General features: G+C 47.2%; 2 long non-coding RNA genes across 2 annotated transcripts; both read left to right on the top strand.

Moving 5' to 3' along the window:
- Positions 1 to 2,466: 2,466 nt before the first annotated feature.
- LOC311422092 lies at positions 2,467 to 8,585 on the top strand. Its single transcript, XR_014685181.1, has 3 exons — positions 2,467 to 2,575; positions 5,148 to 5,238; positions 8,480 to 8,585. It is a non-coding gene; the product is annotated as an uncharacterized lncRNA (long non-coding RNA).
- Positions 8,586 to 12,876: 4,291 nt separating this feature from the next.
- LOC311422408 lies at positions 12,877 to 18,291 on the top strand. Its single transcript, XR_014685322.1, has 4 exons — positions 12,877 to 13,015; positions 13,248 to 13,583; positions 16,409 to 16,526; positions 17,105 to 18,291. It is a non-coding gene; the product is annotated as an uncharacterized lncRNA (long non-coding RNA).
- The last annotated feature ends 5,649 nt before the right edge of the window (positions 18,292 to 23,940 follow it).

Genomic DNA, 23,940 nt, shown 5'->3' with positions numbered 1-23,940 from the left:
TGAATTGCGGATTTTCTTTGCTTTTGTCATTTGTGTTTCTCTGCCCCACTATTAATGGAATGGGCACACTACGAAACTGATGTCTTTACATTAAATGACCGGTGAGGTTGAGTGGAAAAAACTTCATGTCCTCTGCTTGGTTGGTTCTGAGAAGAGGCAAAGGGTCTGGGTCAGCCAAAATCCTGTTGGCAGCTTCACAGCACTGGAAATGCCGGGGCTGTTTCCACCCCGAGAGGAACAAAGGCTGGGTTTGGTCGGTCACTACTTACCTCATGGATGATGTGATTCCATCAGCTCGGCTGGAGCCGTAGCAGAGGAGCTGAGATCCTGCGCAGGCCACGGTGCCACCCAGCCCTGCAGTGCCCCACTGCTGCTTTAACCATTCGTAGCTTGCTTTGGGGAGCTGCTCTGCTGTAAATAACACCTTAGCAGGTGTTATTTATCTAAATTGTCACAGGATCCAGAGTGCTTCTCTTGTTCATGGCTAAGGGGGGCTGTTGGAGGTAGGGATAGGTTCACGTACTCTTGATTAACTTCTGTCTCCTTCTGTCACAGTTTGAAAAAGATGAATTTGGATTCACCAGGGTTTGTTCTCAAGGAAGAATGATTTTTCATGGAGGAAAGAAAAGAAAAGGTTAAAAGAAAGAAGTCCTACAGCAAGGAATTGAAGGAAAGGCCTCAGCCAAGCCTTGACAGCCCAGAAAGGGTAAGAGATGGCTGCAAATCTCCTCTCCAGGCTCTCTCATTCCCAGCACCAGCTCCGTGCCTGTGAGCTTGCTCACTCCCAGTCCTTGAGTGGCTGCTGCTGTGGGAGAGGAAGGTGTTTTTATTATTAAGCCACACGGCTCTGCTTGTATGGCAAGAGAATGACTCAAAAATGCCTTGGAAGCTGTGGTGAGGGTGATGACATCACTGGGCAAGTGCGTCACTGCAGTGATCTCAGTGGGCTCGTTAAAAGATAAATCTTAATAATAAGACGGGGAATACAATGATACAGATCTCCAGCAGGGAGCCTGGGGAAGCGCCAGGGCTTTGGGAAGGGATGAAGGGAAAGCGTGCGTGGGTACAGCGAGGTGCTGGCTCTGGAGCCCTTGGGCAAGCGTGGGCCACACCTTTAGGCATTTCCTTAACCTGAGCTGAGGGACCGGTGCCAGCGAGGGATGGCCTGCAGGGAGATCTCATTCCTCTCCAGGTAAGGGCAGGCCACTAGAGGAGATGGTGAAAGGGCATTATATAGCCCTGAGAGAGCCGGCTGTGTCACTGATATTCCTGGAAGGGGAATAAGGGAAACCTGAGCACAGCTGCAGGGACAGCTGCGTGGAGCCTGGAGAGTTCAGCGCAGAGCTGTCTGAAATCTAGCTGAACGTGGCATCGTGGGCTTGCTGCAGCTGCTAGGACTGTCACCTGTCACCCCCCTGTGCTTTTCTCAGTCCTGTCATCTTTAAAGCCTTGAAGCCAGCTGCTGTCCTGCTGCTAGAGGAGCGAGAAGGAATAGTGGAGGAAAAAAAAAACCTTCCCAGCCTTCCACTTTCAGGTTTTGATTAGTGCCTCTTCTGCTCACCAGGAAGGAGTCTCAGGGATTGGGAGAACTCAACACAAGCCTTGGGCATTGCATATACAGGATTCCTCAGCTTGTCCTGGGTGCCTGTCATTTCTCCTTCTCATTTCCACATACTCATGCTTGGGTTTTGCAGGTCTCTTAGGCCTGCAGGAAAGGGCTGTGGGGAGGAAGCCAGACATTAGTGGTTTAGGGCACCCCATCCGGTCCTCTCTGCAGAAATGAAGGAGACGTACAGAGAGAAAAACAAGGCCCAGACGTGTCAGATGCACTGCAGCTGGTTGCATAGGGCAGAGCAGGAACACTGCTGCTGCACCCTAACTGCACATCAAAGCGGGAGTCTGTCTTTTGCCCATTCTTTTTCTACACAATCACTGCTAGGTTACTGGCTCTTTTAAGATGCCCTTTCCACTTCACTTCATTGTTGGAAGGAGAAGAAGCCTTTGAAGTTTGCTTTAGTGTCCAAGAGCCTCTCTCTTCCCCTGATTTCCTACAATACATCTCTCACTTTATCCAAGTCCATGGAGGCCTGAATTGTGTTTGTATAGCTGTGGTCTGCATTCATCAAGGAGCTTAGGTGCTCTCAGCTCTACCTGTTTATCAACTTGCCCAGTTTGCTGGACAGAGAAAATGTGTTTAGCATGCTGTCAGACTTCCCAGACCCTTTTAAACTGAGCTGTTCACTTGGTATTGATGGCAGAGTGGAAGCAGCATACAAGCAGGTGTCCATTACTCGGGGTTTCCAGGGAAAACTTGGGCCGAAGGATGCCCAAGTTATAGAGAAAAGGAGAGACCAGAGCCAGCTGTCTGGCTGGAAAGTTTGTGTAATGGACACCTGGAGGAAGGCTGCTGCAGCTTTGCCATCATATCCTTTATGCCACTGTTCTTTAACTGCCTCCTGGCTTTCAGAGAACCCTCCATCCCTGATCTGTGAGAGGAGTCAAAGCTACAGGCTGGTCCAGAGGGAAATCTTTCTAGCAAGACTGCCTGCTTCTCCCAGATGTGCAGCCTCTGGAGGTAAAGTACAACATTCACACAGCTACCTTCCCCTCCTCACTGCAGTGAGGGAAGGAAACCACAAAGGAGAGAACCTTAACAGGACCTTTCACTGGCTATCCACGTAGCCCTACACCCTTGTATTTCTGGGGGCCACTGAGATCCACCCTGCCCCTGAAAAACTGAGTGGACAAAGCTTACTTGCAGGATGACATGTGCATTTCCTTGGCATTACACTTGATCATCCAGCAGGTTACTGTGGGTGCAGTGGTGAGAGGGTGAGATTGGAACACGGAATTTTTGAGGGTGACTGAAAATCAGGCACTCTGAGAAATAGCTTGGTTTTAGTCCTTTTAGTCCTAATTTAGTCTGTTTAGTCCTCTTAAAAATAAAAGCAGAAGTGTGGGTTAGCTTTTTTAGCTAGCTGACATCTAGAGATATTTCAATGAGCAATGTGCCTTTGTTGGAATATTTTCCTGTCTGCACCCTCCTTGGTTGTTTCCTCTCTGCAACTTGAGAGATCCAGATTCAGCCTCTTTTGCCTTCACAGATGTTATGTCTGACCTTAGACAAATGCCCTTTCTCTCTACACATGCCAAGGGACACTGCAGTGTCCCACCTCACAGAGGCACTACAAATATAATACTCTTACAGTACTTGGACACTCGGCTGCTATGGTATTGCAGGGCACTTCAGTTTCTTAGACAGTTTTAAGCTATTTTTGCAATGAAGGAAATGAAAATAGAGCAGGACTAGAGTACAGCTCTAGCTGAACCCAGAAGTGAATCCAAAAAGAAACAGGAAAAAGAGGTTTTAGAAATTACGGAAATAGAAAAATCTATTTCAACCTGCTATTTAACATGTCTGGTGCAGGCAAAAACCCATTGTTAGTTCAGCTGAACAAAGAGCTTCTGAAGCCCAGAACCAGCAGAGGATGGAGAAAGCAGCAATTGCATTTTGGAGGTTGCAGAGATACAGGGCCACTGGAGAGAGCAAATGGAATTCCAGAGATTTTTCACGTGCAAATGGATATTTCCTTTGGGAGTCTCTAGACTAAATAATACTCCTTGTGTCTCAATGGACAATATATCCTGCTGACCTGGCAGCATCCTCTCAGTCCAGCACAAACCGAGTAATGCCCTGCAGCTGCTTGAGAAGGATAGAAAAGGAGAAGGGGAGGAAGAAGAGGGGGCATGAGGAAGATTGATCTCCTTTATTATTTCTCCCAGACTCTGTCTTTCTCACACCTTTTTTTTCTTTCCTATTTTTCATGCCTGCAAAGTCTCAGCACTGTGGTTGATGTTATGCTAGAAGTCAAAAAAGCAATGATCTGTGCCACACAGATGGTCGGCCCAGATAAAGGCAACAGCACTTTCTGGCTTTCATGTGTAAAAGTGCAGATGGGTTGTAGCTTCTCTGAGACTCTCAGATGTTTGCATCTGCTTAGAGCTCTGCAGTGCTGGAAACTGGATGCATTGAACACAGTGGGCTCATTCTCTCCCCTACCTGATGATAGTATTGTACAAACACACAACAAAATGCTGATTTAGAGTGGGGCAAATATTCACAAATACATCTGGCCTCATAGATGCAGACAAAATAAGATCTGGAGCTGTAAGATGGGGTTTTAGTTTTAGACAGTACGTACAATGTCATCCAAGCTGATGAATTTAAGTCATATGCCAGTATTTTTTCGCCTGAAACCCATAAATCTGCTATCTACTTCGGCGGCATCTGCCAAATTAGCTAAGAAGAAAAGTTAACAGTTAGAAGGATTACTTTTCACTTGTCAGGAGACAGCATTTCCACTGGGAAATTTTTAGGGCATCCTTAAATCAAAAAAAAAAGTTGAAATGACTGATCTTCTGTTTATTTATTGATGTATTCATTTTAATCATCTGCTCTGTAATAAGTAAGTTTAAAAAAAAATCTTCCTTCCATTCTTCCTTTCTGATTGTCTTTCCTTTTCTTTCTTTCACCAGTGATTGAATATAACTAGGAGAAATGTCTCTTCTTGTTACTCTACCCGTCATAAAAGATTTAACCACATTGAGTTGTTTCATGTTCACAGTCAGCAACAAAATTCTGTCCTGATTCCCTTTTCCTTCAGGGATTGCTGGGGCCAATTTGAGTTAGATAGGAGCTGGGCTGTACAGCACAGAGCCAGCCTGTGGAGTCAACCAGACTTTAGCTTGCTGCTTCCTAAGGTCATGGTCCAGTGAGTTTTCACATGGGTCTGGCCAATGTTGGCATAAAATATATTTACAGCCAGTGCCCTGATGTGATATGTGATCCTTTCATCTGTCATTCAACCGTCACATAACAGCCCTGTAAGATGCCAAGAGCACTCTTACCCTCCAAATAAAACACAGAAGTGGGAAGGATTTCATGCAGCGTCCCTTGCACAGGTACAGGTAATCTGGCTGTGAGGGTTCATTGTCCTTTAGCCAAAAATACATGTTACTACTCACACATTGCGTGGTGAAAGACATTGTCACAAAACAGTGTCACAAGAAAAAACAGAGGCTACTGCTGCAGCTGTATCAGCTTGGCTCTAACAGGCAGCTAATGCCTGTTTATTCTTCCTTTCCAGCGTGGTCTTACAACATTCCCTGCACCCGTGCCTCAGTCTGCCTTGCCAGCACAAGTCCAGCCTCAGCTTGGATCTGTCCGTGCTAGTGAAGGTGAGTCTGTGATGTTTCGGGCCTCTTGCACTCAATGGTGCATTGAAGCACATCAGGAAAGGATAAGGTCAGGTATTTCCTTTGGGCTGGGTGCCCAGTAGCTTTGGAGCAGGAGAGGAAGAGAGTTTCCAAGGCTCCTTCAGAAAGCAGGGCCAGTGCTGCTCTGGCATGGCAGGAGGAGAGAGTTCCCTTGCCAAGTCCCCTCTGGACCCCTGATCAAACACATTGGGGCACCCCTTTGTGCTAACAGATGAAACTGCTCCTCTCATGAACTTGGGTACTCAATGCCAAGTTTAGATACAGTCTAGACGCAGTGGTGTATTTATAACCTTGGCACATGACGTGGCAGGCAGTGGGGTATAAACAGCATTCAGACACGATGAGAAGCGAAGTTATTTATACATCAGGGTGCTGAATGTAGGGTACCACAGACCCAAGGGCAGAGGTCACAACTGACTGGAGATAGGAAGAAGTTGTCCAAACGGTGGGAGTAGTGCTTTTGGGAATGGTACATAACAGGAGCTGAGATTGCTGTCTAACCCCATATGTATACTCCAGCAAGACACAGACTGACTACGGCTCGCTGATAGCTTTGAGCTGCAGTAGGTTTTTCTTAAAGGATAAATCCTGTTGCTGTAAGAGATTAAAAGAGTGAGGAGCAGCTGAATGGCTCAGCCAGCGCCTGAGATTTGAGGAAATATCCATTCAATCACAACAGCAAGAATGTCCATATTCAGCAGGTAATACTTACAAGGATACTCTACTGATAGCTTGACCCTGTCCAGTGGATTGAGTGACAGCAACTCTCTCTCAGGCCTAAGAACTGACAAATTCATGACAGTATCAGAACTGGGAATCTGTATTGCATCTGGAATACAGAACATAAAGCCAGTAGGCTGCTCAGGCTTTGAGGAAGTCATTATGAACATAAAACCTTAGCAGCCCCTTGCAATTACTTCAATTTCATGCCTCATAGATCCAGTCCACTGTTAAGCGAGGTTTGAGTGACGTTGCCCTGAGCTGACAATGTCACCTAAAGATCTAACTGAGGAGACAGAAGACTGACAGAATGATGTGTTCCAGAATTCTGGCCTATTTATGTATAAAATTGATTGAATGGGGGGTTAATATCTACAGACCTCTTTGAGCTCTTGGTCTGAAATGGGATGGAAGAACATTGTGGTATTATTTGCCTGGGATTCTGAGCTTTCAGCCAGCTGTCTGGCTTCCTGTGAAAACTGCACCCTTACAGCAAATTCATAATATGATTTTGATTCCAGCTTGGCCTTGATGCCAGAATCAGACAGAAGTTTAACCCTTATACACTTCACCAGACAGCAGCTCTCTGCTATGTCATCGTACTGTGGCCCAGTCATGTCTGGTGGCTCTTCATGTCCCAAACCTTAGAACAAGGAGACCCCCTGCGACAGGCAGGCTGAGAGAGCCAGGTAAAGTGACAGGATCAATGACAACAGGGTGAAGGAAGTCTCCATGTCAAGTCTTCCTCGGGTTCTGCCCTTCAGGGAAAGGAGTGTCGGATCAAGAGCTGGACATGACTGTTCTTCCCTCTCCTTTTTTCATCTAGCTACAGAGGGTTTTGGGTTACTGCCTCGAGGTTTGGGGAACCGGTTCTGCAGGGGATGGTAGGGGAGCAGAAGGGGAAGAGTGAGGTTGGACTCGTGTGGCAATAAATATCCATCCGTGTCCTTTGTGTGACTTGCATGTCATGAGACACCTCAACCTTCCATCCCGGAAAGAAACTTTTACAGACATAATTGGCCTTAATAATAGCTTGCACAAACAGTACTTTCCCCTGAGAATCCCACGCACTGGGCAAACATCTGGCTAGTCCTACAAACCTCTGCCCTTGACACAGAGGTGTCGCTGTCACTCATAGACGGAGATGGATTATCCAAGCAGAAAGCATACTGCCCAAACGTTAGCTCAACATAGAAGTCAGAGAAAGGTCAAAGAACTGAATCCGTAGTGCTTTTGCTAGGAGAATGTCCCTTCTCCCCAGCAGGCTTTTAAGGAGGCTGTTTTCCTAACCCATGAGATTAGCCTTACTCAGTTTCTCTCCAGCTGTAAACTTGGACCTCTGACTCTCTGCAGTCCAACTCTTAAGCAAACTGGGGGGCAAACACCTCCTACTTAAAGCTCTAGATTTGTCTGGTGATTTTGCAAGGGTCCAGAGCAAGAGATCATCTTCCATTATGTGCAGTGGAAGGAGGTTCAGCAGGAGAAAATTCTCCCGTGTTGCAAGAACATGCCACCTCCCTGTGCTGAGTCCCATTTCACACTGGTCCACACCCCAGGGCCCTCTGCTTTTAGTGTCTGCTGCTTTCTCTGCAACGTGAAGGGGGGGGGACTCAGCAGAGACTGGTTCCTATCTCCTGTCCATCTGACCTGTGGGAAATGTCAGCCCAGGCAACTGAACCGCATTTAGACAGAGAAAGAAGTGGGTAGTGCAGTGAGCCACAGCATTATCTCAGTGGGCCAAATCCCTCGTCTGAGAGCCATAAATGCAGCTGTGAGGGGGAAGTGTCAGCGTGGGGGTGCTGAATCATCGCATCCCAGAATAAGCCTTTGAGAGGTCACCTAGTTTATTCTCCGGCACGAAGAGGGGAACAACTACATCAGCACCCTTCCTGGCAGCTTGTGTGCTGCACCCTCCCAGGCTGCAAAGAACCAAAGACTCCTTTGTGTTGCTCGCCCCCTTCTTGGGTTACTTCTGAGCATCACCTGAATGCCCTGTGCTGCACCTCATCTGTGCACCATGTGGGCAAACAGCGCTCCCAACAGCATGGAGAGCCAATTAGTCCCTGAACAATCCCTGGTAATGCATAGGAAGCAGTGAAAAGAAAAGGTAGAGTAAGCGTGTTCCCATTCCGGGGAGCACTGCAGCTCCTTTGTTTTATGCCATATCACATCTAGCTGCCTCTTACATGGAGCCAAACAAAATCAGGTTGTGCCTTGCCACACCAGAGGGCTCTCCGTGCTGCTGCTGCTGCCTGTCCATGGTGATGAAGTTGTTGTAGCCATGAGAGATGGTCTTTTGGCCATCATCAGAAGGAAATAGGAGCAGATTCTTCCCTGCCATGCTGCACAGAGAAGATTGTGGGAGAATTAATTTACTTTTTTGCCCCAGCAGATGGGTTTTCTGACAACTCTGGCTCCTTTTGTGTTACTAAGCTGCAAAGACTCCAGAGGTCTTGACTCAATGCTTCTCTTGCTTTCACAGGGGAAGAAAAAGGCAAAGACATGCATGAGAAATCTCCTCTTTCATGGAAAATCACAGCAGATGCTGGTACTTTGCTCCCCCCACTGTGATGGTGCCCAGACAACTTGTGTGACCACTCTGAGGTTAGTCTTAAAAGCAAGGAAAAATCTGAAGCAAACTTAGACGCAGTTGTGCTGGCAAAAATCACTCAGCTCTTCAGTAATCTGCAATCCGCTCCCATTCATGGAGTTAAACATTCCCTCATAGCAAAGCTCCCAGCAGGGGGACAGTAAAAGGAATTGAATAACAGTTCAAAAACGATATATTTTGGAACCCCACCATCATCTCACGGTATTTAAAACTATCGAAGAATTCCCAGGGATTGCTTTGCCAGTGCCTGACTATGAACAAGCATCCAAGCAGTGATTATTTCTGGTGGGGAAAGGTTTCCATCCATTCACTACAAAAGGCCTCACCTTGGATTCCTGTGTAGTTTTCTTCAAAATAGCTGATGGGAGCTTTTGATGCCAGATGAGATCTGGCACATATCAGACGTGATCTGGTGCAGAAGTGCTACCACACTTAAAGTCTCAGGTCTCGGTGTGGCTGGGTGGTAAATCCTCCTCTTGTACGATGAGACTGGAGTCTGTAGGGTGCCAAGAAGGAATGTTCTGAGTTTCTCAGGGACTGATCCCTCACTTATAATGATTTGGGGTGCAGGGAAGGAGGAGTAGGAAAAGAAAGTAACGAAGTTCTTTGGGGTGCTGGAAGTGCACAGCCAGCACTTAGCTAAACTGCAACAACACGCTTGGGCAGGAAGCATCTCTGTTTGCAGACACAAGCTGAAGTGTGAGCTACAGTGCAACTGCTGCCACAGAGATAACACACACACAAAAACATACCTTTGTGGATTTATGGGCACTGAGGAATTGAAACTGCTAAAAAGGCTTTGGTTTCCCTGTTTGGCCTGTTCCCTGCCCCCCAATTCCAGCAAAGACTGGCAACACCGGGGGCACAGACCTTAAGAGCCTCCTGCATGCTGTTGCTTGTAACCTGATTGCTCCTTGCTTCCTTGTGCACTCAGCTAGAAACACGTGGAAGGCCCCAGCACTTCAAGTCCTGTTCACCCTCATTTGTTCATGATGGTCAAAGCAACATGTGGATGTGTTTATTTCATTTCCTGATAGCAGGTTGAGCTTGCGACACTGCAAGAGCTGTGTTTTGACTCGGATGCTGAGCACATTTGCTATGAAGGCTGTAGAAGGGACACCAGCCTTGGCATTACCTACTTTACGCAGAGGATGTTCCTTGTGGCTTCAGCGAGTGAGCTGCCTGCATTAGCAGTACGGGATTGCTGAGTGCCTGCCACGGTCTTCATTCCAGCTCCTTAACCCCTTGCATGGTCTGACAGGCGGTGTGTTTGAGCTCCCCCACCTCAATTCAGGCTGTGGCTCAGGAGGACAGAGTACGTACTGCAGGATTATACATTTGGCTGTAAGTACTCCTAGTGTACGTCAAAGGACGTGTACTTTCTAGAGGGTATGTCGTGGGGGCTGCCTTTGCAGGTAGGGGAGAGGTAGCAATGAGAGCTGGGCTGGGTTTGCCTCGTGGCCTTGCATGTGCTTGGAGATCCTGAAGGGTGTGGGGGGTGCTGCGGGTTTTGTGTCAGGCGCTGTGCGCTGAATGAGGTGCCTGCCCAGGAATCTGGCTGGGGATGTTTCTCCTCCAAGCTCTCCAATGTTTTGGGATGTCCTGGGGAGGCTGCAGAGCTCATTTCCTCTGCGCCTGGCACCAAGTCTGCTTCCCAGCTCTCCAGCAGCCACGCGAAGCTGCAGGGAGGCCATGAGGTGAGGCATGTTTGAGCTGTTACCTGGGCAACAGCTAAACATTGACTTCAAATAATAATTGCAAAATAACTTAGCGTCAGGGCGATGAGGCGGGGGAAAGGGGGCTGCCACTGCCCATTGTCCCAGGGAGCCCCATAAAATCCTCAATGAAAAGCTACTTGTACAAGCCAAATTGGCTGGAGCTCAACCTGTGCTCAGAGCTCTTGACAAACTACACCCAGGCAGAGGCACCGTGGTGCCCCGGGCCCTTCAGGTGGCCTCCTGCTTCCTCACACCCAGCCACCTGCTACTGCCTGCCACCTCCCTGAGTTATCTGTGCTTTTAACCAGGCTCTGGATGGCTCCGTTAAACATATAAAAGGGGAAAGCTTTGCACACAGACTGCTTCCCAAGTGTCCTGGTGGTGGTACAGTCTCCTGGCACGCTGCTTACATTCTCTGAGCAGTAATCTGCGTGCCTTGCACCCAAGAGCTTTGCTAGACTTTAGTCAGTGACAGGTTGCTTTTTGAGTTCAGCCTTGAAACTAACAGCAAAAGAAATGGAAAGCTCTAGGGCAAGTTGCAACTCTGCCACGTTGGTCCAGTATTGTGGTCAGGGAGGTGGGTATGAATGCTGGTAACTGGGGACAGAGCATGGCCTTCTGCGTGGAAGTAGCCTGGGTATGACAAGCATGGCTCAGCTATGGCTTGTGTCTTGCTTTGCTGTGACAGGTTTGGCTCAAAGGAGAAGCGGAAGGCAGCCCCTGGATTTTTAGATGCTGGAGAAATGGGAGGGAGAAGCGAAGAGCAGGAGGCTGTGGAGAAGTGGCAGCCTTTCTTCCTTATCTTCTGTGACTGTGTTCCTGGATAAGAGGGGTTGAGACTTTCTGCAGCTCAGCTTTCCTTGCCCAGGTGATGATCTGTGGTGAGCTTGTGTGGAGTTCTTCAGATGCACAGGATGCAACGGGCACTGCTGGGATCATGGCTGCAATTTGCCCTGCCTGTCTGGACGGGGTAACTGAAGGCATTACACACAAGCCAAACAGCAAATCCAAGGCAGAGATTGTCCTGCTTGTGTGGTTGTGTGTCACATAATGTGCTGAGGATCCAGGTCCCTGACTAGGTCTGGGGGCACAATAGCCATGTCATGATGAAATAAGCTGTTCTGCACAGGGTGTACAGAAATCACATCACAAACTTGTTCCTAAGCACCCAGCCATTCTGCACCACAGACGTGTTACAGCACAGGACTTTTGTGTTTGTTTGCAGCTCCTAGATTTACTGGAAAATGCCTAGACCAGGGTAGACTGTATAATATATAGTCATTAAAAATTACCAGCACTGTTCTTTCTCTACAGTAAAGCTGGCCCTGGTACAGCGGGGACTTGCTTCCAGACAGATGGAGCTGTAGCATTAGGTAGTCATGGGAGGGATGGGATTGTGTTTGACAAGCAGCATGAGGTCACTTTCTGTCAGTCCCCTTTGGGTGGGATATATCAGCAGGCTGCCATTTGCCTTGAACGCAGTGACTAATTTCTCTTTTAAATCTGCTTATGCTGCTGCCCCTTCCCTGTTAACTCATTCTCATCCTTTGCCTTTCCTCATTGTTTCAGTCAGAGACAAAAAAGAAGCATGGACGACATCAAATGATAAGGTTTGGCACGGGGGCACAGTTTGCCAGTGGGCATGTTCCTCGCAGCAGCCAGCACACCATGAGATCAGGCAGTGCCTCACCCTGCAGTCAGCCGCCTGCCAGCTCCTCCAGGCACTTCTTCCCATCTATAAAACTGGAATAATTATCCTTCTTTTCCTTGCCTCATCCCTGTAGACTGTGAACCATGTAGGTCACGGGCTGGGTGCCAGAAGGGTACCCCGCACCATGGGATTAATATTGCGGTAGCATCCTGAGGAGCAGATAAAAAGTTAGGACAGCTGTGGTGGCATCTAGAGCCTCTCCAGAGTTTCCCTTATGGATTGGCTTGACAAGCACATTAGAAAACAGTGTGGGCTGCAGGACCACATCTGGAAGTGCAGGAAAAGCCTAGACAGCTTCCCAGTTTGCCAGCAGGTCCAGGTGCAGAATCCATTTACAGCAAGGTCTAAAGTTAAAAAAAAAAAAAAAAAAAATGTAAGAGGAGAAACACCAGCAGATTGCTACCTGCGAGGCCAGGAAAAGCTGGGTGTTAGGATGGCAGCTTGCACAGTGTAGTGGACAGAGGGTTTGGTCTGGATACCTGTGCCAAAGCCAGAATGACACCCATCAGTGCTGGCAGAAGTGGAAAATGCAACAGCCATTGTACAGGGAGCTGCTAAAGCACGTTCCCTCTACCCTCACCCAGCCTTGATGTGAACTGTAGTTGTCTGCGTGGCTCTTACAGACACACGGAGTCATCCCCAGGTTTGTTGCATGCCAAACAGCCACGGTAACAAAACCCAGCTCTCATCCCAAGAGGGCTGGAGCTGAGGTCTGACACAGTCCAGGGCTGATGGTGTGGCTCACCAGCAGGTTGGAGAAGATGGGTATCAGCTGGTGTGGGTCCCCACCCAGTGAGGTGGAGGACACTGGGATAAACCTGATCCAGACCTCTGACTCTGAACAAGATGTTCTGACTGGAGCTTGTCCTACCAGATGTTAAAAAAAACAGCAACTACATTTCTATGTAAGTCAGGCAGGTGTTTTCACTCCCTCTCTGTTTGGATGGCTCCTGGAATTACACTGGATCATTGTTTCTGGTGAGGAGTGCTTTTGGGGTGGAGGTGGGAAGAGTGGAATGAAACCAGGCTGATCTTGGAAGTTGGTTGCTGCCTGTGACTTCTCTTGTTAGCAAGGAAAGCCTCCCTGCAAGCCTCCGAGCTAGCAGTGACAGCATTGCAGCCCCTTGAGAGCTTCAGAGACCCTATGGAGCATGGGGATCTTGAGCTGCACATTTCTCTCATGGGTTCCTCTCTAATTTCTCTTTAACAGCAAAATTCTCATAGCTGTAAATTCTGGAAGTGAACCATTAGCATCTCTGTTTATCCACCTCGGCTGAAAGTAATAGCATTTATACAGCACTTTGGATGCTCAGGTTCTGTTCAGGCATTAGAGACCTACCCAGAAAATCTACTTAAATAAGTCAGCGGATCCCAGGAAAGAAGTAAATTCTCTGCTGCTCTCTGCCGAAAACCTGAGTGGCTGCTGCATCACCTGGGGAGATGAATGCCTGCAAAGAGCTGTGAGTACCCTGAGCCTAGGGATGCTTTGTGGAAAACCCTGGCTGACCCCCTCTGTTCTGTAGGAACTTTCCACAACATCACTGCAGTGACAGATCTGTGTGCTGATCCTGGACAGATCCTGCTGGCCCCATGGGGTTTACCCTGGTGGCTGAGAAGTCCCAGCAGCTCTGCCCAAGCGAGTGCCTTTCCCCTGCACTGTGCAAAGGCTGCTGAGGATGCTGGTGCAGGGACAGAGGTCCCCGAGCGGGAGGAATTAGAGAAATGCAGATGGCAGAGAGATGTTGGATTCCTCTATGTTTTGATTACTCACCAGAAGAGAATGCCGTGCTGTAGGCATAGGCACAAGGTGTCAGTGGGAAGTGTGTAGGGAAGGGGGGAGCCTCTCCCACCAAGAATATGTGCTTTGTACCCTACACTTCTCTGCTTTTCAGCCAGCCAGTAAAATGAAAAACATGTGAGGGGTGGAGCAGGAGGGCAGGGATTTATGGGTTGTTTTATAGGAGATGATATAAAATGCTTTTATTTCAAGTTCTCTATTGTATTCATTTCCTCTCTCCTTCCCTTGCTTTTTTCTTAACCACATGCAGGAGAGAGGCTGTGAAGTGGGAAGTGGGAAGCTGCAGAGTGTTAATGAAACCATCTCTCATTAAGTAAAACCAGCCTAGCCACACAACAAGATTGCAAAGAGAGAAAATTAAAAAAAAAAAAAAAAAAAAAAGCACATTAAATAACAATAAAATAGCCACGGTTGCAATTAAACACACAAACACAACACCTGTACACACTCCAGGAATATTAAAGAGATCCTTTGGAGTAGGAAGAGAGGCAGTGGGCCACGTTGCAGAAGGATTTACATTCCAGGCTGATGGGCCCAGCAGAGCAAAAGCTCTAAAGTCTTGCAGCATCACATACAACAGTGCAACCTCTGACAGAGAGCAGAGCCCCATCTCACAGGGTCCTGGTTGTTCGTGAAGATTAACAGGTTGGTTGTGTAAATGGGGACTAATGAGGCTGAGGAAGCTTATTACAGCAATGACACTGGTGTAGCCCTTCATCATCAGGAAAAAAGCAAAGGACTGAGCCCTGAGATCTCCTTGACCTGTATATTCTTCCTGTGTTTGGTCTCAGGAGAAATTCTGAGATATTTCAGGGCATTGCAGCGTAGAAATCCCCCCTCACCCCCCACCCCTTTATTCTAATGGGGATTTCTGGAACGATCTGCTGAGCAACAGTGTCAAATCTATGGGAAAAGAGGCAGGGCTAATAAAGCTGTAACAATAGGACACCCAGTCCTTGTGGCGTTTATTGCTGTATCTTAAGATTCATGTTGGCTCGTTGCTCTTGTATCCAGATTGAAACATTGCAGAGCTTATTTAAATGAAAATCCTTATCCACTGAATAAAAATACAAATGCAGGAAACCATATGTTTGAATCATAGCAATTATTGCTCTTGTTTCTATAAAACTTAATCCTAATCTTGGGCTATTAGACCAAGCATTTTTTGAGCCACGTTGGACAAAAAGGTTTACTGAGCTAAATTTAGAGGTCAGCAGATCTTTGATGTTGTAGCTGGAGCCTCATTAATTTCAGGGGATCTGTGCAGAGACTTGATGGCAGAATCAGGATGTCAGGGAGGAGTTATAGGAAGCAGTCCTGGAATAACATAAGGAACCTTGTATAGTAAGGCATGGAAAATGTTTGTTTGCAACCATGTTGCTTAATTCTGGAGTGAGAACAGCAAAATCAGGAGACAGGAAAGGTTGGAAACGATCATTTAAAGTTAAGCTAATGATAATAAAATAGCATATGTGCGATGTAATAAATCTGATGGGATGGGCAGCCATTTTGCTAAGCACTTTCTGCTGCAGTTAGCTAATAGAACAGCAGAGTGTTTGGTCACTGAGGTCATCTCCTCTGTGCATTCAACCCTTACTTAAATTAATTTTTCCTCTTATAAGAAACCCGTTTACTTTTAAGGGAAAGATTCAATCGAGTAATGATGTGCAAATCCAGAGAGGTGGGAGGTATTGTTGAGAAGCATCTTTCATTGCATTCTTGTAAGTATTTTGTTAGTTAAATTGCAGAGAAGCACAGACACAGGAGAAAAAAAATAATAAAAGAGAGATATTCAGATTGCTGTCACATTGGAAAATTTCCTCTACCTTTTTTGTGCTGTAATTCCGCTTGGAGAATGAAGAGAGCGTGTAGGTGATGCAGTCCATAAACATCATGCTATGCTTTAAATTGGAAGCAACTCCAATTGCTCTGTGTGATGCTCATGTTGTTCCCTTGCATTACAGCATCATCTAAAGGCCCCAGCAAGGACATTGTCCCCTCTTGCTAAGCTCTGGAGAGACTCAACACCCACTCCAAAGAGATTACACCCTGAGTAGACATCATGCAGGGAATATTCCAGGTTTCCAGAAAGTGGGACATTGAGAATGGCACAAGCATTTATGAGATCCCAGGTCATCATGAAGGCCATGTCTAATCACATTGTCTAATGCCAGTGTTTTTCTAACCCAAAATGTGGTGAATTGAGGTACTCAGATGAGTTTACAGCTAAAAATGGGTTCACTGGGTATGTGGCTGTATATTGGCTGCCTAGTTGCTCTTGTACAGATGTCCCGTGCCTGCTAAGTCACATATTTAGCTGGATCTTATTTAATTGTAGAGTTCTGGGCTTTGATATGGTTGCTTTGTACTTGGGATGGACAAAAAGGTGAGAATCCAAAGAGAAGGAAAGAGGCAAAAAAAAAAGATGGGGCAGAAAGGAGGATGTGGGGTTTGTCTGAACATACATGTACGTGCTGTCCTCAGGGAGGCAGAAGAATCTGCCTCCAGCAAATTCCATAGAGAGGTTGATCTGTGGCCTCTGAACTGAGTCCTCAACTCCACGAAAGTTCAAGGGCATTTAATTTCTCTACTGCTCTGTTGCTTGCAGGTGTAACATCATGGATGCACCTTAAGGCTTCAGAGCTTGAGCTCAGGGAATGGACTAGCATACTGGAACCCTAATGGCTTAATGTGAGTCCAGCTCTAACAATTTAATTGGGATGGGAAGGTAAAGAGAGAGACGTTGCGTGGAAGATGCTGGGTATGGTTAGTGACTCTCATGCTTTGCTGTGCTGGAGCTGGAAAGTTCCTCTCAGACTGGCGTGTTGCCCTGGGAGGGTGGGAAGCACTGAACTGGAGCCCTGTACCTTTTAAGTCCCCCACCCAGCCCACTCCCCATTCATGAGATGTTTGATCACTGAGCTCACTCCTGAATGGGGTCCAGGTAGCTCCTCAGTGCTTCGGCTGCTTGTCATGGAGCCCTGGATCCCAGGCTCTCCTCCCATATGGTTCCTATTAGCCCTCGTGTTGCCTGCAGAGAAGCTGGCTATGGGGATGAAGGGAAGCGGGTTCCTGAAGAGGGATGGTGCTCCTCTTTTCCGTCCCTCCCCTTGTCATTTCCTGGAAATCGGGTTTACTACCTTAATTTGGCTGTGTTGGCTATGTTTGCACTGAACCACCATGGGTGGAGGAACGCTGCTCACCCTCTGCACTTCTGTAATGCTGGCTCTTGGGAAAAGGCACTTGTGGGCTCCTGGTATTCCTCACAGGCCTCCAGGAGTTTCATTCATCCTTCAGATGGAAAACTACAGAGGTGTCTCAGCGTTATGCTACAGGTCATCCTCGCCCACAGCATAAACATAGCTACAAGACAGCAGGATTTCCGTATGCTGACAGCAGACGTGGAGATGTTCTTCCCGCAGTCAATGGCTGGCAGCTCTTGTTCAGTGCTGAGCCAGGCTGTACACGGGCAGTGTTTTCAGTCTGCAATAACCCAGGACTCTCAGGGTCCTCAGTCACTCCTTCCGACCAATTGCATCTCCTATTCTGCCCAAGAGAAAAACAAAAGACTGTAAATTCTTGGCTTCGGTGGCATCCTCTTACCACAGGCTCCTAAATCCAGTTCCATGTCAGTGTGGAAAAAAAATGTTTTCTTTTGTCAGTTTTAATTTTACCCAGTTTCTCATCCTCTTGAGTGCCCTTCTTGTTCCTGTGCTGACAGCCTGCCACTCCTGGTGTTGGGTCAGCCCTGCAGTGGTTGCACGACACGGCATTTAAAATGGTAGCAGATGCCTGAAGTCTGTCTGTCCTCGAGGTCCTGAAAGTGGAACGGAGCCCATTTCAGCAATGACAAGATGTTTAGTAACAGCGGCCAAGTCTTGCAGCAACCCAGGCTCTCCGTTCGTAGCGTCTGAGCAGAGCCGACTGGGAGGCACACGTGTTGTGGCAGACAACTGCTGACCCCTGGGCAAGCCGGTCTCTGCCCGGCCTCATCTCTGCTTGCTCATTTTGTGCTGGCTGCCTTGGGGTTTTAGCTTTCCACATGTAAAGCAGAGAATCAATGATCATGCACTGCACGATGCAACAGGTAGAAGGAATTCAAGCTGTGCGTGTACACTCAGGGCCTTTAGGCTGGTTGGTTAATCACTCAAAGTACTCTCAGCAAGGTTTTGCTGACGGAATAGCCAGATGAAATGTCTCCTCGCTATATTTATAAAAATACACGTCCTGCATGCTCCTAACCCCTTGGACTTTGGATCCTCTCTTAGGCATATGCTTCTCCCAAGGTCCTGCTCAAACTCTGAGCAATGACCTCAGCCATTCCCAGGGCAGCCGAGCAATATGAGTATCTTCATTACCACCCGAGTTATGCCTTTGATGGTGCTCCTGGCAGGGATGCACTTTGGAAAAGAGAACAGAGCTTCAGATATGTATCCACCTCCTGACAGACACCCACTTACTGCACAATTCCAGATTCCTTTCACCAGGTGCTTTGGCTGCTTTCAGTTCAGACATTCAGGATCTTCAGGGAAGAAACATAATTCCTCGTGATCTTGCTCGACTGTGTTGCTGGTTTTAATCTGAATGCCAGAAAATAGCTGAGTTGCAGGCATGTATCTGTTGCCTTGGACTATTTTAGCAATGTTTCAGCTAGCTGAGGACTTGAGACAAAACTGTTACAGAAATGTCTGACCCGGCTCCAGCTGCAGTCAGTGGAAAAAGAGTAACTGACTTCAGTGGGAGCTGGATTAGGACCTAAAACAGTGAGCGCAGTGGTGCTGCGGTGTCTTTCATCTCAGAACTGCTGGGTGAAATCCAGACGAGGCTGGTAATGGTTGGGAAGCTGCCAGCTGCTAATGATGTGGAACGAGTTGGTGAGTCCTTGCTCCAGTTTGTAGGAAGCCACCAGACAAAACAAGTCCCATGAACAGCCAGCTCGACCCTTTCCTGGTTGGGTTCGTGCTGTACTGGCAAGGGAGTACTTCAGGAACTTCCCCTGATGTGGCTCCTGTGGTGTCTGATCTGCAGAGGCCACAGTGCTTCTGTGCACATTGATCCTCGTGAAATTCCCTAGAAATACTCTACATGCTATAAAAACAGTGTCTGGAACATAGTGCTTTCCCCAAATCTGGCCCACTCTCCTGCCGCTTTGATGCAGTCATAGCATAACCACAAGACCTGTCTTCCTCTTTGATTTCTCTGCCTGTAGCCGCAGCTCCTGGAGTGAATACCTGCACTCTGCAGTGCTCTGTGTTTCGGGTCCCATAGGTGAAGTGCTCTGTGTGATGGAAGAGCAGACACCTCTTAGTGTGGGGTACCCCGAGAGCTCAAATTCAACGGGTGGCTAAACCAAGAAAGAGAATCTCCTTCAAATAATATCCTAGAAGGTGCAAAACAGTGTGAGATGTTGGACAACATGCACAAACCAAGCAATACTTTTGTCATTTTCAGAGCTATACAGGAAAACAAGGATGGAGAAGGAGAGCCAGATCCTGTGCACACCATTGGTACAGCTGTTGAGGCAAGCAGATGCAGGCCAACATACCTCTCATTCCACCTGGCAAAGGAAAATGAAAGTAAATGTGATGGCAGCCAGGAAGCAGGTAATATTTTTGCAGTCCAGGTCAAAACAGCAAGATGCTTGGACAGTATTTATGGCTTTCTTTTTTAGGGCTTCAGAAAAAAAAGTTACAACCACCTGAGCTTTTTAGGACTGATTTCTGCTTTGAGATGTGTTTCATGGACAGACACAGGAGCCACAAGACAGGGTGTCTTCAAAGTGTCCAGAGGGGATGATAGGCATATACGGGCAAAACTGGAGGTGCAGGCAGAGAAAGCACACAGGATCTGTTAAAGATCAACCTCATGTGCCTAACTTTCCACTGCCCTAAAGTGGCTCTGCTTCTAACGTTGGTCTTACAGTGCTCTCTGCTGGGGAATGAGAACTAGAGGAAAGCACAGCTGCAATTATTCTTTAGTCCAGAAGGCAGACAAGCATTCCAGGCTAAGGAACGATGTGCTAATTTAGCTTATACGTTGCTCCAGGAAATTTATACAACCTCCTCTGGCCTACTAGCATAAATTTGTCTGAACTGTGCTCCAGAAATAAGTTTCTGGCCAATGCAGAAACACATGACAAAAATGTCTGGAGCCTCATGTGCTCAATACAGCTGCCAGTAACATGTAGCTGTTAAGTTGGGTGGCAGTGGTCCCCAGGCAAACAGGCTTCACTTGCAGCTTTGCACGCTTCCAAGCCACTCAGTCAAGGCACCTAGCCGGAACTGCATTAACAGACTCCTTAATGAGCTTGGAAAGACAATTAGATCAGTGTCTTTTATTGCTTCCACTTTGCTGCTGGCAATGGTAAATAGGGTAAGAGGAAATTTCACAAAGATACTCTGCCACCTAGTAAAATGGAAAATCATAGGCTGATGCTCACCTAGACTAGCAAAGGCTCTGCTAAACTCAGATTTGGTGATGGAAGAATACTTTTACCACCATAATTTATATCATTTTCAGAAGCTGATGATGATGGCCCGGTAGAAAAAATAAATAAAAAATCTGTGCTCCTAAATGGTACTTCCACCAGGGGGCTCTGTGAACACATCTGTACTTTAAAAAATGCCTCTCAGTAGACCAACTGTCAGGTGAAAAAAAAAAAAAAAAAAAAAAAAAAAACAACAACAAAGTTTTAATCAAAATACTGGATCCAACCAGTATGGCATTACAGGGGAGGTGCTGGTCTCATCTCTTTGGTGACCAGCAATAGAGCCTGAAGGAATGGCATGAAGCTGTGTCAGGGGAGGTCTGGGTTAAATGGTAGGAAAAGATTCTTTACCAAGTAGGCGGTCAGGAATGGGAACAGAATCCCCAGGGACACAGTCACAGCACTGAGCCTGTTGGAGTTCAAGAAACATTTGGGCAATGCTCTGAGAAGTATGGTTTGCTATTTGGGTGGTCCTGTGGGGGGCCAGGAGTTGGACTCGATGATCTTTGTGGGTCCCTTCCAACTTGGGATATTCTATTATTATGATTCTGTGTTACTGTAGAGCCCTCCTATTTAATTACCATTCATAAGAGGCAGTGCTGTCCATAAATAGCCTTGCCTGTAATTGCTTTACTGTCTTTGTAAAAACTTTCAGTACCTTGTAACTTGCTCCTAATGATTCTTAGTGGGGATAAATTTGGGATATGTGGTCTCATACCTGATTGCAAATAGAGAAATAAGTAGAAAGTGTTAACCTAGGGAAGTGGTCACTGGTAGATGGTCTTGGTAATTGCCTAAGACACCCTATGTTAGCTGCTGGAATGTGTTAAAGTAAGCTGAAATCTAGACACCTATGTTGCTGTGCTGGGCAATGGCTGAGGAGCCAACTCATAGCCAGTTCTGCTGCTCCTGTGGGCAGCAGGAGGCAGGTGTCCCTTAAATTGCTTCTACATGAATTATGAGAGCTCAAGTACCAAGCCTCAAAGGCTGCTGCACGTCTCTGGCAGTATGTAAAGGCATAAAATGAGGTATATAAAGCAAAGGGCATAAAATGAGGGAAGATGGCTCCGTAAGAGCTGAGTAATTAAAGAAGGCTTTCTAGACCTGATAAATCTCACGTGGCAGGGAGACAGGGAAGCACTGTGCTGCTGGCTGCCCTTATGGGTATTTTCTATAGCTGCTCGTCTTTGCATTTATAAGGGTCCATAGGATGCAGAGCATACATTAGACCAAATGTTCTGAGCAGTATAATGTTTGCTGACCTTCATGTATCCCATCTCAGCCTTGCTCGCACAGAAACAGAGGAAATGGAAATCAGGCCCTACAGCTTTAATGCTGAGAGGAGCGACCTGACCGCCCTCCTGCATACGTGACCCCGCCATGCCAGCCAGTGAACTGACTCGAAATGGCTGCATTTAAAAACAGCTCAGCTCTGGCCACATCCTTGCCCAGGTCTCAGGGCACAGGCAGCCCTGCTAGAAACCCTTGTCCAGAGGGTTTTCTGGGAAGCTGGTCGATGAGTGGCTGTCTAGAGCCTACGCCTCCCGCACACCCCCTGTGTGGGCTGCGGCCCAAGACGAGGGCCCTGACGCTTCCCTCCGGTCTGGCAGCTGCTCCTGCTCTTGTCTGGCCTTTTGCCTCGCAGACGAGCCCACTGCCCAGTCACCAAGTGACAGCTGCAAGAGATTCACAGTGTGCACAGCATAAGGGCAGGGAAAGAGCAAGGGAACAGCAATAGAACAAAACAAGCCGAGGGAAAGGGCACCCGTCCCACGTGCGCATTCTGCGGGATCAGCTTCCCCCACTTCTCTGTGACCCTAAAGCAGCTGACCAAGACCTTTCCTACACCCCATTCACTGTTGTTCACGAAGACCCATTTCTCCCTTTTCCCCTCTGCCTGAAGTACATTTTCTTCCGTCACTCAGGTCCAGCATCGTGGTTCCATGCTGTAAGAGACTACTTGGCACCTCCCCAGGCTTAACCAACCCATTTGACCTAGGAAATGTTTTCCTGAATTTGCTGGTGTGTTAGAAATAACCTCCTACCACCTCACAGCTCCCCACAGACAAGTGTTTGTACATGTACTGTGAGAAGGGCTGCTTTGTTTCTGTGGGACTGGGAGCATGAAACTGGGGCTCAAAACCAGTTTCGTTGTGGCGAGAGCTCTTGTGGTTGGGCATGTAGGAAAATGCTTGGCCGAACTCTATCCCTGTATGTGTATGTAAGCATAAGTGCTTTGTATGCATGAATAGGAAAGGCTGGTGCTTCCGCCTTTGTGCATTTGTAGTTTGTAGATGTAAAGAACTCTTGGCCCAGCTTTCACTGGTATATACGTGTGCTTATGCATGTGCTTTATCTATTTGCATGTGAATGTGCGCCACTTGCATTTCGCAGGAAGTCTTAGCAAAGGAGTCCTTACAGTCAGTTCTAGTCATGTTGATGTTATCAGTTGCCTAGGTGTGCTTTCTCAATCCATATACCTACCCGGATGCTTTTGTCAATGTGATAAGGTCAGTGGTTTTATTGGCTGGGAAGAGACACTACAAACAAGGTGGGCCTCCAAATATCACATGGTGGCTGAATCACTACCGCCAGCAAACAAAAGAGAGGTGTTAAAAGAATCATCTGACTTGCAGTAACCCTGCAAAGGGTACCAACTCTTTTCTGAGTCATCTGCTCTCCAGAACTTTCTATTCTTTGATTAATTTTCATGATCTGTTGGGATTACACTTGAAAGAAAGCTCTTCAGTTATCTCACCATTTCACAGGACCAGCTTCCTCTCTATATTAACAACTACCAAATCCATGTCACCGTATGGATCTCTGGTGTAAGTTCTACTTCATTACAAAGGGTAACTTTACAGAATCTTGATGACAGCTTGGGATCCTCGGGATTCTGGCTTGCATGGGAACCAGGTGGCCAGAGCTGTAACTTTGCCTCAGATCCCATTTGCACTTAATGCTGTATTCATTCCTTAGTCTCGACAAATGCTGTAGACTAGGGATCCCATCACCTCTGTCTGCTAGACTGATTCTGCTTTGGTAAATCATTACCCTCCAGCCACCACACAAGATCTCTTAAAGGTAAACATTCTTTGTAGCAAATTGGGGTTCATCATCAGCACCTCAAAACCAGAAAGGTCTAAGACAGTTCTGAGGATCCAAGAAGGCCCACACCAACAGCACTGCCCCCAGCGTGGACCCAGGTACTGCTTCACCTCTTGGTTTTAACCCTTAAGCCCTGTTTTCCTCCAAGTAGGCTGAAGTCTAAACTCAGAGTGTGCACACCCAGCCTTCAAACCCCAGCTTCCAAAAGTCTGAGGACTTGGAATTTTGGCCTGTGCCATACAGGAGGCATGAGGTTCATGTCTGGATCTGAATTCAAACTAGGAGGCTGTTCGCCCAAGCCTGTTGTCATGATAATAGAAAACTTGTGTATATGGAAAATGTACAGACCGAGGGTCTTTTTGTACATGTTAATCTTTTCCCCAGGATTTTAGCTTTAATGTAAAAAGCCAGACATTCCTAAAAGTCCTGGCTGTGAAATTAATCCACAGCATATAAATTGATGGCATCTATCCTACAGATGAGTGTAAATCATTGCACTGGGCCAAAGGT

This window comes from Aythya ferina (genome assembly GCF_964211825.1).
Source record: "Aythya ferina genome assembly, chromosome: 21".
NCBI classification, from domain to species: domain Eukaryota; kingdom Metazoa; phylum Chordata; class Aves; order Anseriformes; family Anatidae; genus Aythya; species Aythya ferina.
Note: the sequence above shows the minus strand (reverse complement) of the source record. Positions and strands in the feature narration are given on the sequence as shown.